Genomic DNA, 14,401 nt, shown 5'->3' on the forward strand with positions numbered 1-14,401 from the left:
AGATACCTGTAAGGGAAAGACTAAGTAGAAATTGTTTAAGTAGTCAGTAAATAAGACTAACTCTTTTAGAAAGTTTGGCAGACCCCTCCCCTCTGTGTGTGTGTGTGTGTTTATTCATTTAAATATTGGCTAGAGAGATGGTTCAGTGGTTAAGATCACTGGCTGCTCTTCCACAGAACTTGGGGTTCATATCCCAGCTCCCACATAGCAGCTCACAACAGTTCTTAACTCCAGTTCCAGAGGGTCTTCTAGCCCCCACAAGCACCAGACACACATGTGTACAGACATATATGCAGGCAAAACACCCATACACATTAAACAAAAAATCTTAAAAACCGTGTGTTGTGGCTGCAGAGGGGAGAATGGATCACAGCAGAACAGGTTTTAAGAAGGGAAGAGGGCCAGTCAGGAGGTTGTTTTTAACAGGCTGGTTAAGGCATGGTATAGCTCTATTCAGAGTGGCAGCTGCAGAATGGAAAAGAGGTTTGTTTGAAGTACATGATAGATAAGGACTTGGTAATTGTTTGAAGTGGGAAGAGGCGTTTCATCCTGGGCACTTAACTGAACATCACCATTGAGGAGTCTGCTGGGATAGGGACCAAGTAGGGAATAAAGATCCAGTTTTATTTTGTAAACTTTATATTTGAGATCCTTTTTGGAAATACAGTTCTAAATATCAACAAAACCTTTAGATCTTTTGTTGCACATATTTCTGTGTGTGTGTGTGCACACGCGTGCATGTGTGAAGGTCAGAGAATAACTTGGAGGAGTTCTCTCCGCTGTGTGTGTCCTCAGGGTGGAGTGCAGGTTTGGAAGCAAGTGCCTTCACCACTCTCGCCTGCCCTGAGTGTTTGAGTCAGTGTCCATTGGGTATTTCTGTGGCTGCTAAACACACTTCCATTTGTTATTTTCCCTCGGTAGCCTGCTAAGACTCCTAGATTTGCTTAGGAAGGACTTGTCCATGGTTGGATTTGCCAGCCATTGGTCTTCTGTGTATATAGTGCAGGATTCCTTGGTAAGTTAGTAGAGGTTTGTTGGGAGAATTGCTGGGAGAATTGAATGAGTCATTAGTTGCCTGCTTTGTGCCTTTAGACAAAGTGTTGTGAGATCTGATAGCTGTGTCTTCACACACAGCTTGAGAGCTCGCCATATTGTGTATTGAGTGACATAATGAAGCGAAAGCCATTGTCAAGTCGATCTAAAGAAAAGTATTTTATATCAAGTTATAGTTAACAATTTTATATATTTTTATATCATATATTTATATAATGTATATATTTGATATCTATTTTATAATATGCCTTATGACTGCTTAAGTTATTTTTTATTGCTTTAAAGAGACACCATGAACAAGGCAACTTTACAGAAGAAAGAGTTTGTCAGAAATTTACAGTTTCAGAGAATTAAGAGTTCATTACTGGGGCTGGAGAGATGGCTCAGCAGTTAAGAGCATGGGCTGTTCTTCTAGAGGACTTGGGTTCAATTCCCAGCACCCACATGGCAGCTCACAACTTCCTGTAACTTCTGTTCCAGGGTATCCAACATGCTCACACAGACAAAACACCAATGAACATAAAATACAAATAAATAAATTTTAAAAAAAGGAGAACACCAGATCTGTGAGCACGGTAGAAGAAGGCAGCACATTGTGAGTGCAGTAGCTGAGAGTTTGCATCTTAACTGTAAGAGGGAGGGAGAGATGAGAGAGAACACTATCTGGGGATGGCATGGGCTGTTGAAGCTCCGAGACTATCCCCAGTGACATGTTTTCAACAAGGCCACCCCTCCCAGTCCTCCTCAGACAGTTGCACCATCTGGGGACCCGGTATTCCAACATGTGAGCTGTGGGCGCCATCCTCATTCAAACCACCACATTAGCTAGGTGATGTGTAGACACATCCGCATTTTTACCATTAGGTCATTCTGTGTCAGTCACTTAGAGTTGGATCTTCTCAGTTGATGGCAATACCTTCTCTGTGGTATTAAACTGAAGATTTATATTGACGCATTAAAGTAAAACTAGGCACCGTTTCCGTCTGTGCAGGAGACAGACTTGTGGTTGAGAACTTTCTAAGAAAGCTTCTGGTTTCTTAGATGCTGGACAGGTAGTCCATTAATATTTAACACTGTCTTCACTGCCCTTAAATAGCCTAAAGTTTCTTCTAAAAATAATGGACTACTTTTGCTTTATGAGTGAATCCTGATAATAAGGTAACTGTCAGTGGTGCAGCACTTCTGTGACACAGATAGATTTGTAATTGGAGTCACCAGCCACTCCAGACTACAGTTCCGTTCCTTACCTCTCTTTTGGAAATGCTGTCTCTAGATTCTGGAATTTTCTTACACTGTAGCCACATTAGCAGCACTGTCTTTCCTGTTGGTTTCCCCCAGTTTGAAAGCTGGGAATGAAGTGGGATGAGAAACCAGAGATTTGCATGTAAACCTAATTAGGAAAATTCATCAAACACTTCACTAATTTTAGTCTCCTAATGGCGGAGATGAGGAGGAGACAAAATTGGACAATTATGTATCGTCTCTTTAAGTCGTCTTGCAGATGCATCTGTGCCTGTGGTTAGTGAGCCAGCCTTCACTGGAGTGCAAAGTCCAACTAGAGTAGCAGATGCACCATGAAACGCTCCCAGGGTAGACTGAAGTCCTCTCCTTCCTGCAAGATTCCCGTCTGCAGTAGAGAGGGCAGAATAGCTCAGCTCTCCTTAGCTGACCCAGCCACGGGACAGGAGGGATGGTGTCGGTGCTTCATGTAGCTGGTATCTGGTGTTAGCGTCATCACCTGGATGACCCTGCACATACGTGGAAACTTGTTTTTAGTTTAGAGCAGTAATGACTTATTTAGGATATAATACTTGGTGTGTTTGTCATAATTGAGCCTCATTTTTCATTGTTTTCTGAAATAAACTCACTTAAAGAATACACACTGGCTGTGTGGTGGTGGCGCACGCCTTTAATCCCAGCACTCGGGAGGCAGAGGCAGGCGGATCTCTGTGAGTTCAAGGCCAGCCTGGTCTACAGAGTGAGTTCCAGGACGGCCTCCAAAGCAATACAGAGAAACCCTGTCTCGTAAAACCAAAAAAGAAAAAGAAAAAGAAAAAGAATACACACTGAGAAATATCATTAGCTACCTCATTTGTGTCTTTTATTTTCTGTGTATATGTCTTATTTTTTTAAGGGCTTGTAGATTGTTAAAAGCAAAACTCCCCATTTAGAGCAAACCTCAAATTCAGCATCTCGTACTTTTCTGTCAGTGGGACCCATGTAGCTGTAGGTTGTTCACCCCGTGCCTTAACGTCATCAAATATTATAAACAGCATGGTTTTTTTTCTGAAAGAAAAATGACAATTTTGGATTGATTCTGAATAAAGTGTTTATTTCTAGAAGTACTGCTTTGTGTCATTTGAAACCTTGGCTATAAATTCCACATACTAGGGCTATTGAGATGATTCATCAGGCAAAAAGTGGTTGATGCCAAGCCTAGTGACCTGCATTTGGAGTGTCCTCATTCCCACTCCCACCCCACTCCTGAGATCACATACGCAGTCTAAAATAATAAATAAGTTACACAGACTAAAAGGAAGTTTCCTTTTTACACTTTTATTCGCTTATTTCAGTGTTTGCATGCATATGCGTGCAGTCAGACGAGCATGCCTTGGAACACATGTGGAGGTCAAACGGCAGCTTGTGAGAGTTGGTCTTTCTGCTGTGTTGGTTCTGGGGATCCAGCTCAAGTTTTTAGGCCTAGCAAGTGTCTCTACCTGCTGATCTAGGTCTATGGCTCAGAAATAGCTTTTAAGATCTTTATTTATTTATTTATTTATCTTGGTGCTGTTGAGGATTGAATCTAAGAGACTTGTTTTAGGAGTTTATACATAGATCTTTTTGGGAATCTCAATTAATTCCATCATTTTCCCAGAAAATCGATGAACTATCCTTAGCTTTCCACTCCCAGCCACCACCCCAGTCTGTAATGGTGGAAGGGATTGGCTTTAGAGCTGCGGGCTGATGCAGATGCGGCCACCTGTTAAAGAAGGCGGCCCTTTCTGAACACAGTAGTAGCCGGTGTTTCTTGGGAGCCGTGTAGGCATTAGCACGAGATAGATTTCCTCACAGCCATCAGAGTAAGATGGCTGCAACTACCTCAGCCTTCCGCCCCGTTTGTAGAGGTCTGTTTAACAGCCCTTCTCCCTTGAAGCCCCGCATGCTCTTGTCTTATGTAGGTTTGCGTTCAAGAGAGGTTAAGGAGATGACACGTCTCCCCTTACTCTCCCAAGACACTTTTCAGCAGCGTGCCTGCTGATTTTTCAGTTAAAGGACTCCATGCAACATAGCCAGTAGCTCTCCTTTGTCCTTGTTCTTGCTGCTTTATCAGAAGTGATATTTATATGTAAATATTTTCCCTCCCTCCTTCCTCCTTCTCTTCTTTCTTTCTTGATCGGTTATGTAGCCCAGGCTAATCTGGAGTTGTCCAACTCAACTCCTGGAGTCGCCTAAGCCTTCAAAATATTCAGATTATAGGCACCTGCCGCCTTACCCAGCTTGCAGTTAATTTTTTGGAATAAAAGTAATCAGTATGCTTCTATAACAATATTTATGGATACAGTTATATTTGAATGGTAATTAAAGCTGTTAAGTTTTAGACAGTATTCCAGCGGTTTTTATGAATACACACTTATATATTAAAATACCAGACTGGTAGTATGCATGTTAAAGTTTCCTGAAGTGTGATGTCTGTACATTGTTCTCACCATTTCCAGTGGTAGTGAAATCACAGACTCTGAACTAAGCCCTAGTGCTGAGGCATCTGTTAATCAATACAGGTATTTCCCTTGCTCCATTGCTATAGCCTGATCTCTAGACTCAGACAAAAGCTAGCTCAGGCTTTTAGCTTTTTTTTTTTTTTAATGATCACGGGTATTGCCAAAAAACCTACATGTCCTATATCCTGTGTCATTCCCTTAAATTAGAATGGACCATACCCTCAGCGTGCCAGTGAATGGCTGTGCTGGGTTGCTATGATACTGTGCTTATTCTATAATTTGTAGCATGAATCCTATATGAGATGTTAGTTTGGATTTCAATTAAAAGAGCAGCATCAACTGGGAATATGGTTTATAAAACTATCTTATTACAAATTACACCTGCCCTTTCAAATATTTGTCATTAAACACAGCACTAATGAATGGAAAACTTGAAATGACTTGATTGTACCTGGGTTTCTCACACTGGCCATGAAGAAAATGGTGACGAAGAGGACTTTAAGACGGGCTGTTCCAGTGTCAGTGTTCCCTTTCCACTGGCAGCAGCCATCCGGTGGGCCACGGTGGGCGCATACCAATACATCCAGCAGCTGTGGGAGAAGCCGCAGTCTGATGGGATGCACTTCCTTCTGAGGGTCCACGGCTGGCATGTGCTACACAGGACTCCCCACCCCACCCGGCCAGATAAAGCTCGTAGGCTGGCATACAGAGCCAAACAAGGCTATGCCATGTGTAGGATGGGCCCAGCTCCTTCAGTCTGTTGCTGAGGAGAGAGCTGGACACCACTGTGGGGACTTTGAGAGTTCTGAATTCCTGCTAGGCTAGTGAAGGTTCCACACAAAGATTCTTTCAGGTTATCCTCATTGGTCCATCCCATAAAGAAGGAACCGTCTGTCTGGAAAAGTACAGTCCATTTTCTTCATTTTAGAAAGTTAGATTTATTTGTTTTATTTTATATGTGAATGTTTTCCTGTGTCTATGTGTGTGTGTACCATGTGTGTGTTTGGTTAAAAGAGAGCAATGGACTCCTGGAACAGGAGTAATGGATGGCTGTAAGTCACCACGTGGGTCCTGGAGCTCAAACCCAGGTCCTCTACAGGAGCAGCCATCTCCCGAGCCCTTGGAATATAGCGCTAGATATGCCTTTCAGTTTCTGATGAGTCCGTTTAGTGAATTCTTCATTTTGTTAGATTTATCAAGTCTCTAGATTTTGTTTACTTTTTAATTGATATTTTTTCTCTTTATTGGTATTTTCTACTAGACATGATAGTGTCATGACACTTTTCTTCTTTAATCATGGTTTTCTTTGAATAATGGCTACTTGAAAATCATACTCTGTTACATCCATGTGTCCTCTCACAAGCAATTACGTTATGCTTTCCCCTTACAGTTTTTTTTTTTTCCCTTCTTGTTAACCTGTGGGCCGTTCTTTTCCAGACAGAGAGGGAGAGATGGTAGGAAGGGTATGGAACGGCATTTGAAGTATGTACTAAGTACTGGCCTCAGCATTGGGGCTGTTAGTGCTTGCTTGCTTGTCGGTGCCTGGGCGAGGTCTCCACACCTCACCTCTGACAGTGGTCCTCAGAGAGGCACTGCCCTGGCTGTGCTCACAGTCGTCCTGGGAAACAGGTTTCTCTGTTCCCAACAGTCCTCCTACCTCTTGCGTCCCACTCTCCCACCTGAGTGACTGCTCAGTTGTTTTTGTTTTAGAAGGGGCTCAGTTGCTTTTAGCAATGCTATAGGACACAGTTGATCTAAGCCAATTCAGTTCGGGCTTTAAGGGATTTATATAAGTGATCTCCCCTGAAAATGAGTTGGCCTACGGCTATCTATCCCGTGCCTTTGCTGAATCTAGAAGTCTCTATCATTGCCTTCTCTCTTGGCACTGCAGTTTCCAGAGCACCTGTAAACTGGAGGATCCTTCAGGAGCGAAGAGCTGTGTGAGGGGTAGCTTGTGGGCAGTGTCATAAAGGGCAGGCGTAGGACGATGGGGCATATTCTTGGCAGACACATTGTCTGTCCCTTTCCTGAAGGAGGTTGTCAGGGAGCTTGAGGTGGGGGCCTCTCGTCCTCCTCCTGCCTTGCTGAGCGAAGGGAGCCATCTTAGTTCCGATTCTGCTTCCTGAATTTTCTTAAGTTATTTGTGGTGTGGGGCTCACATCCAAGGCCTTGTTCATATGAGATGAGTGTTTTCCCCCTGAGCTGTTCCCAGAGTTTTCATAGATATTCTCAGGCGTTTCCTCACTTGGTGCATGCCCTTGGGTCTATTCATAGAGTCTTCAAATGTGTTTTATTATCTTAGAACTTTATTTGTTTTGAAAAAGGACCTTGCTCTATAGCCCTGACTATCCTGGATCTCTATGTAGACGAGGCTGGCCTTGAACTTTTGGTGAGCTTCCTGCCTGTACCTCTCAAGTGCTGAGATCACAGACGTGTACCCTCACACTTGACTAAGAGGTTGTTATAAGCTGAGTTTGGAGGAAGCAGATAGGTCTGAGGAATTCTTACCTTGTCTTGCTGGAAGACCTCTGACTTGACTACAGTTTTAACTTGTTTTATAGTAATAATTAGTACCTTTTACCTCATAGCTTTCAGGTACAAAATTATGCACTTATGTTTGAAATCTTAAAGGATATGGGAAAATTCCTTGAAGTAAACAGCTTTCTAAAAATGACACAAAAAGAAACAAAAATTTCAATAGGTATGTGTCAATTTGGTTGAGAAAAAAATACTAGAAAATAAGTTACAGAGCAGTGTCTCCACTGAACATAAATTGAAAGATCTTTAATAAAATATTGGCAAATTGAATTCTAAAGTATATAGGTAGAATAATATATATTGACCATGTAAGATTCATACAAGGGATGTAAAGCTGGTTTTTTTGTTTGTTTGTTTTGTTTTGTTTTTTAGAGACAGGGTTTCTCTGTATTGTTTTGGAGGCTGTCCTGGAACTAGCTCTGTAAACCAGGATGGCCTCGAACTCACAGAGATCTGCCTGCCTCTGCCTCTGGAGTGCTGGGATTAAAGGCCTGCACTACCAACACCCAGCTGGTTTTTTGTTTGTTTGTTTGTTTGTTTGTTTTTTAAAATGACCAACAATCATTTCTTGGTCTTTTGCCTAGCCTAGTGCAAAACATGACTGCCTTAGTTTTTTACAAAGATATAAAGAATAAAGATTGAAGAAAAGATCCTCCTTAACAGTGCCAGAAACTCTGGATTTCACATTTAGAAAATGCCAGGGTGAGGAGACAGTCCTGGGTGAGGAGACAGCTTCCTGGACAGGGAGAAGTGAATCTTGGCCATCTGCTTTCAGACCAGAGAGCTGTTCAAATAGAGAGCGGTAAAAAATAGCCACAGAAATCATCCAGTGAATAAATGAACTAATAGCCAAATACATAGTCCCAGCAGAAGAAATAGAATGGCCAGTAGTACTTTAAAAATGCTCAGTATCCTTAGCCATCAGGAAAATGCAAATTAAAACTGTTTTGAGAGCCGTCTCACCCCTACCAGAAGGCTGTCAGGAACACAAGCGACAGCAGATGCTTGCAAGGCTATGGGGAAAGGGTCCCTTTTCACTGCTGGTGGGGAGGTAGACTTGTGCCGCCACTAGAGCTGCCCTGTGACCCAGCTGTTCCAATGTTGGTGTGCGCAAAGGACTGTCAAATCAGCAGATCACAGAGATAATTTGCACACCCCTGTCTGCTGCTGCTACACTATTGACAATAGTCAAAACAATGAAACCAGCCTAGATGTCTATCAAACACAATGTAGTACATATAGGGAATAGAATTTTATTCACCTTGGATTGGGGTTCTCTAAAGGAATAGGACTGATCGGATGAATCTGTATTTAAAGGGAATTTATCAGAGTGGTTTACAGGCTGTGATTCAGTTAGTTCAACAATGGTTGTCTCTTGAAGGAAAGGCCAGGCATCTGGGTTGTTTAGTCCACAAGGCTTAATTTTTAGCTCGTTGTAGTCCCAAAGAAGTAACTTTGAAACTAGCAAAGGTATGCCTCAGCAGAGTAGATGAACTTGCTGGCGAGAGTGAGGGCAGGCAGGCAAAAAGCTTCCTTCTTCCATGGACTTTTATGTGCATTGTCACCTGAAGGGGTGGCCTCGATGTAGGGTGATCTTTTTGTTTGTTCTTTGAGACAGGGTTTCTTTGTATTGTTTTGGATCCTGTCCTGGAACTCACTCTGTAGACCAGGCTGGCCTTGAATTCATAAAGATCCACCTGCCTCTGCCTCCCAAGTGCTGGGGTTAAAGGCGTGCGCCACCAACACCCGGTGTGGGGTGGTCTTTTGACATCAAATGATCCAGTCAAGAAAAACCCTGCATAGGTGTGTCCATCTACTTGGACTTGTGTTTTAATTGATTCAAGTTGACAACCAAGATTAGCCATCACACAGATGCAAGGAAGACATGAGTGAAGCCAGGCGTGTACAGAATAAAGGGGATTGGAAAGTATTCATTCAGAGAAGTAAACCAGTCAGAAAGTCAGTAACCACTTGTTTTCTCTTATGTGGAACCTAGATTTAGCAGGCGGGGGTGGAGTTGTAGAACCAGAAGAGATGAGTGGGTGGGGTAGAAATGAGGGTAATCAGAGAGATGTTGGATACATGTGACATTCAAGTATGTGAGGCAGTTCTTGCCTTCTTAGGTGTCCAGAGCAGTGGTTCTGAGCCTTCCCAATGCTGTGACACTTGAATACAACTCCTCATGATGTGGTGACCCCCCCACTGTAAAATTATTTTCATTGCTACCTCATAACTGTAATTTTGCTATTGCTGTGAATTGTATTGTAAATGTCTGTGTTTTTAATGGTCTTTATTCCCTGTGAAAGGGTCATTCAACCTCAAAGGGGTTTTGACCCACGGGCTGAGAACCTCTGGTCTAGATGAACTTTTAGATTCTTTAGGTCATCTTTTCAGGTTCTCAGAACATCATGTCAAGATTTTGATCCAAATTAATTCTTTGCATAGACTCATTGAAGAATATATTGAATATGTTATAATCTCCATTTATTTGATGAACATGTTATGACTTTCTTTTGGCTTTTTGAGATAGTGCCTCTCTACATAGCCCTGGCTGTCCTGGAACTCACTATGTAGTACAAGCTGGCCTCAAACTCACAGAGATCAACCTGCTTTTGCCTCCTGAGTTCTGGGACCAAAGGTGTGCACCACCTTGCCCAGCTGTGTCTTGGTTTTCTTTACAAAGGTCTTGCTTGTCTTTTGTTACCTCTTAGATTTCCTTTCTGCGAAACCTGATTACCATATATGAGGACACTTAGACCACAGAGATAGGTCACACCACAGTTTAGAGCTAACTGGCCTGCCTGAGGCTGCAGCTTTTATAGGAATACCGGATCTCCATTGATAGCATCATTCTCTTTGTATTCATTACTAGTTTACTTTATCATCTAGGCCTGCCTAACATGGAATCCTCTAGTGTTTTTATTTGGGGGAGCTAGAGATGAAGTCTGGTGTCTTACAGGAGCAGGTGCTCTGCTTCTGTGCTCCAGCCGCCGATATTGTAGTGGTTTATGCTTTGTAGGATGAAGTGTGAAGCACATTTGCTTTACAACTGAGGACCCATATACAGTGCAATGACACAGTGCTGTTACATGCAGGACCCTCTGATTGGTCTGTGACCTGTCAGCATGATCCTGCTACCCAGTTGGTTCCATTCCGTACTTAAACAGCACTGTAGGGCAGAATTCCTTACAGTGTGAGCCAGGTACGTCTTCAGGTTGGCTATGAAGAGTTCAGGAAACACCTAACAGGACTTTGGGAGTTTTTGAAGGTATGCTAATAAATTCCCAAAGAGGAAACCTCTTTTCCAAAGAGGAAACTTTTCCAAAGAGGAAAACCTCATTTCCTCAGAGCTCTCTTTCCTGCCTGCTTGTCACGGTGATTTTTATTATTTTAACAATTGTAAAGTCTTTAGTGAAGCATAGTTTCAGTCATAATAAAATGGAAAAGTTACATGCATTTAAAAAACTCATATTCTGCCCAGGCATGGTGGTGCATCCTTTAATCTGAGCACTTAGGAGCCAGAGGGTGGCAGATCTCTTGAGTTCTAGGACAGCCAGGGCTATACAGAGAAACTCTGTCTTTAAAAAAAAAAAAAAAAAAAAAAGCCTTAGCTCTGAGGCTGTTACTGAAGATGTACAGTTTGGTAGTACAGACCATTATGTCATATTCTTCCCTGAGCATCATAAAAACCTTAAGACATTGAAATTGTTGAATGTGCTATACATAATACAGTAGTTCTGAATGGCTCATTGGGGAGATCAAAATACTGCTGCAGGTTTATGTAGGATTGGTTTCATTTTATCATTTAAGTGGAGTTCACTAGTGTATTAGTAAACTCTCCTCATCTCTGTGACAGGAATACCTGACAGAAACCATTTAAGAGAGGAAGTGTTAGTCATGGCTCATGGTTCCAGAGAGTTGCAGTCTGTCAGCCAGGAATGCTCAGCAGTGGGAGCTCCTGGCTGCAGAAGCCCATTTGCATCAGGGCAGGCAGGAAGCAGAGTACAGACAGAGCCAAGTGCTAGCGCTTTCAAAAGCCCAGCCCTAGTCGCCTGCCTCTGCCATCTAGGCCCCAAACTCCAAAGGCTCCACAGCCCCAGAAACAGCACCAGCAGCTGTGAGCCTGAGGGGCAGTTCAGACTCTTCCTTTATGCAGTCATGCTCATTTATATGTTTCAAAGAGGTTAGCGTCCATCGTGTGTTTTCTCATTGCATTGACAAAAATGCCTGGGACAATAAAGGAGGGAGTTGTTTTATTTATTTATTTGAGCTGCATGCTCTTGGGCAGAACATTATTGTGGCAGAAGTGGTATGGCCCTAGTGATCCATTTCTTCCAGGTAGACCCACCCACCTGGCAACCAAGGGTTCACCTTGTGGGAGAACAAAAATCTGAGTGGCTTAGGATAATTAAATTTGGAATGGCTGAGCAAGTGCAAATAATGTGTAGCGTAGGATGTGATTGATACAAGTACTTGAGGTTTCATGAAGCAGCCGCCCAGCATTGTGAGGGTCTTCTACCATGTGTCTCTAGCGTTGGAAGGGATCAGAACTGAAGCCTGTTTATTCTGAATGGAAACCATCTAACCACTTTCTTACTGTATTGTAGCATCAGGGCATGGGTTTATTGTTGTTGAGACAGGTCACACTGTGTGACCCGGCTGGCTCTAACTCTTAGAAATTCTCCTGCCTTTGCCTCCAGGATTAGAGGAGTGAGTCTCAACTCCTGGCTAAGGTTTTGAATGGGAGATACGGCATTTATGGAGTAAAGAGAGAACTGGTTTCATATGTGAACCATATGTGGAAGGACAAGCTGCCGGGACTTGCTTATAGATGGTGGTTACACGTGGAACGGGATAAAGCGTGAATTTGTGTTCATCTCAGCATCAAGGAAGAAAAACAGCTCAAAAAATAGTTTAAGACTGTTAGGACTGAGTCAGCCTCTGAAGATGGTGTCTGTTATCCTCAGATCATCATTATAATGGAATCTAATTATATTAAAGATGTAACACAAGGGCTGAACATTGCTTAGTGGTAGAACACTTGCCCTGCATGGGTGATGTCTTGTGCTCAGTCCCCAGTACCACACACACACAAAAGACCCAAGTTGTAATACAGATAGATTGTCTACTTTAGAAAAGGTAGATCTAGGCCGGGCGTTGGTGGCGCACGCCTTTAATCCCAGCACTCGGGAGGCAGAGGCAGGCGGATCTCTGTGAGTTCGAGGCCAGCCTGGTCTACAGAGCAACGAGTTCCAGGACAGCCTCCAAAGCCACAGAGAAACCCTGTCTCGGAAAAAAAAAAAAGAAAAGGTAGATCTATATTTGAGTGATAAGGGTGCTTTTGAAAAGAAGTCAGTAACTGAGAGAACTGTGGGGATTTTCCATGAGCTGAGAAAGGGTTCTTAGAATCTTTTAAAATGGCTAAACATAATATGTATTCTGAAAAGCTTACCATTGTTAGTTTACAGAACCTTCTAGCTTTTTAAACTAATGAACTTGGTACCAGTGTTAGGAAATGTTACTTATTAATGAAACATGAACCATTTGACTTTAAAAACTCCAAAAGATTTAAGAAAAGACCATTCAGATATCATTGACTTATCGGAGACAGAGCAGGTTCTGCTGCTGAGCATCTGGTGTTCCAGGCTTAGTGAAAGATCCTTATTTAGAAAACAAGGAAGAAATTGAGGAAGACATGTGATGTCAACCACTGGCCCCTCTATGTACTCTCAAACACATGCACACCCACACATGGGGACATAAAGTGTAGACCTGTATTAAAATTTTAATATTTTTGAAGATCTTTTTCATACCTTTATATAAAACAGGTACTGGTTTTAGATGGAAAAATAATTTTATATATTATGAAACTAAATATCGGGTTTTATGTATATGAGCTTAGAAATTTAATCTCAGTAGTTCAAGAGACTTAGACAAGTGAGCTACTGTAAGGTCTCTGTTGACAGATTTGAAAGTCTAGAGTTTAAATGTTGTAATTTTTATGCTAACAACAAAAAGATGTAATATATTTGTTAGGATCAATGTGAAGTACCTTGTTTCTTTGGTTTTTTTTTTTGTTTGTTTGTTTTTTTTTTCGAGACAGGGTTTCTCTATTGTTTTGGAGGCTGTCCTGGAACTCAACTCTGTAGACCAGGCTGGCCTCGAACTCACAGAGATCCGCCTGCCTCTGCCTCCCGAGTGCTGGGATTAAAGGCGTGTGCCACCAACGCCCGGCTTAGTACCTTGTTTCTGTAACAAGCAAAAGGCAGATATCTATTAAGTGCCTTATATGCGCCAGGCTCTATGCCGGGCATTAGAGGGGAGAGAGGAAACAGTAGGCATAATGAGGTAACACTTGGCTCCTGCTTTGGGGGACTTCATGGACTAGGATCATTAAAAATAATAAGATACAATTGCCCTATGATACGAAAAGTACTGCAGCAGAGATACCGGCCTAAAATACTTCAAAAACGGTAGATTAACCAGCCAGTTTAGTTTTAGTTTCTATTGGGAAAACCCCTGGTGAAGGACTTAGGCCAAAATGGAACCAGTAGGTGGAGTCTCCAAATCAGTAATATTGGGGGGGGGGGGAATGGGCCTTCTGGGCTTGGGAACCCAGAACTCTTAGGAGCTGTGGTTTCACCGGGATGGAGAGACGTGCTGTGCTGTGCTGAAAGGTGACTTGGGGTAGACAGCTGTGCTTTGATGTGCTACAGAGGCTTCATTTTCTAATTTATTGAGGAGCTTATTATGGTAGCATTGATTCTTGTAGGAAAGTTTTAACTTTCTAAGTAACTTAGATAATAATCAGAAATGAGTAATTAGTTATGAATGACTATCATGTTCTGACTGAAATCTAGATGAGGGATGATGAGCTTCTGAAGTATTTGAGGTGATCACAAGAAAGGTGTGTGTAATTCAGTAATATTCAGTGATTGGTCCCTATGTGATAGGATAATAGAATCATGGATTTACCCCAATCTCTTAGAGGACTGTACACATGCAAATACCTTCTACAAAATTATATCTAAAAAACACAAAACTAATGTTAAGGTTGGTTTATTCAGAGCTTTTCCCTTTTCTGTTTGTAG

General features: G+C 42.3%; 1 protein-coding gene across 1 annotated transcript in view; it reads left to right on the forward strand.

Annotated features, from left to right (window-relative positions):
- Window positions 1-14,401, forward strand: part of Ppp2r5a (protein phosphatase 2 regulatory subunit B'alpha) — a 42,312-nt gene that overhangs the window by 9,494 nt on the left and 18,417 nt on the right. The window lies entirely within an intron of this gene.

Source organism: Mesocricetus auratus, unplaced genomic scaffold (genome assembly GCF_017639785.1).
Source record: "Mesocricetus auratus isolate SY011 unplaced genomic scaffold, BCM_Maur_2.0 Super-Scaffold_100676, whole genome shotgun sequence".
In the NCBI taxonomy this organism is placed as follows: Eukaryota; Metazoa; Chordata; class Mammalia; order Rodentia; family Cricetidae; genus Mesocricetus; species Mesocricetus auratus.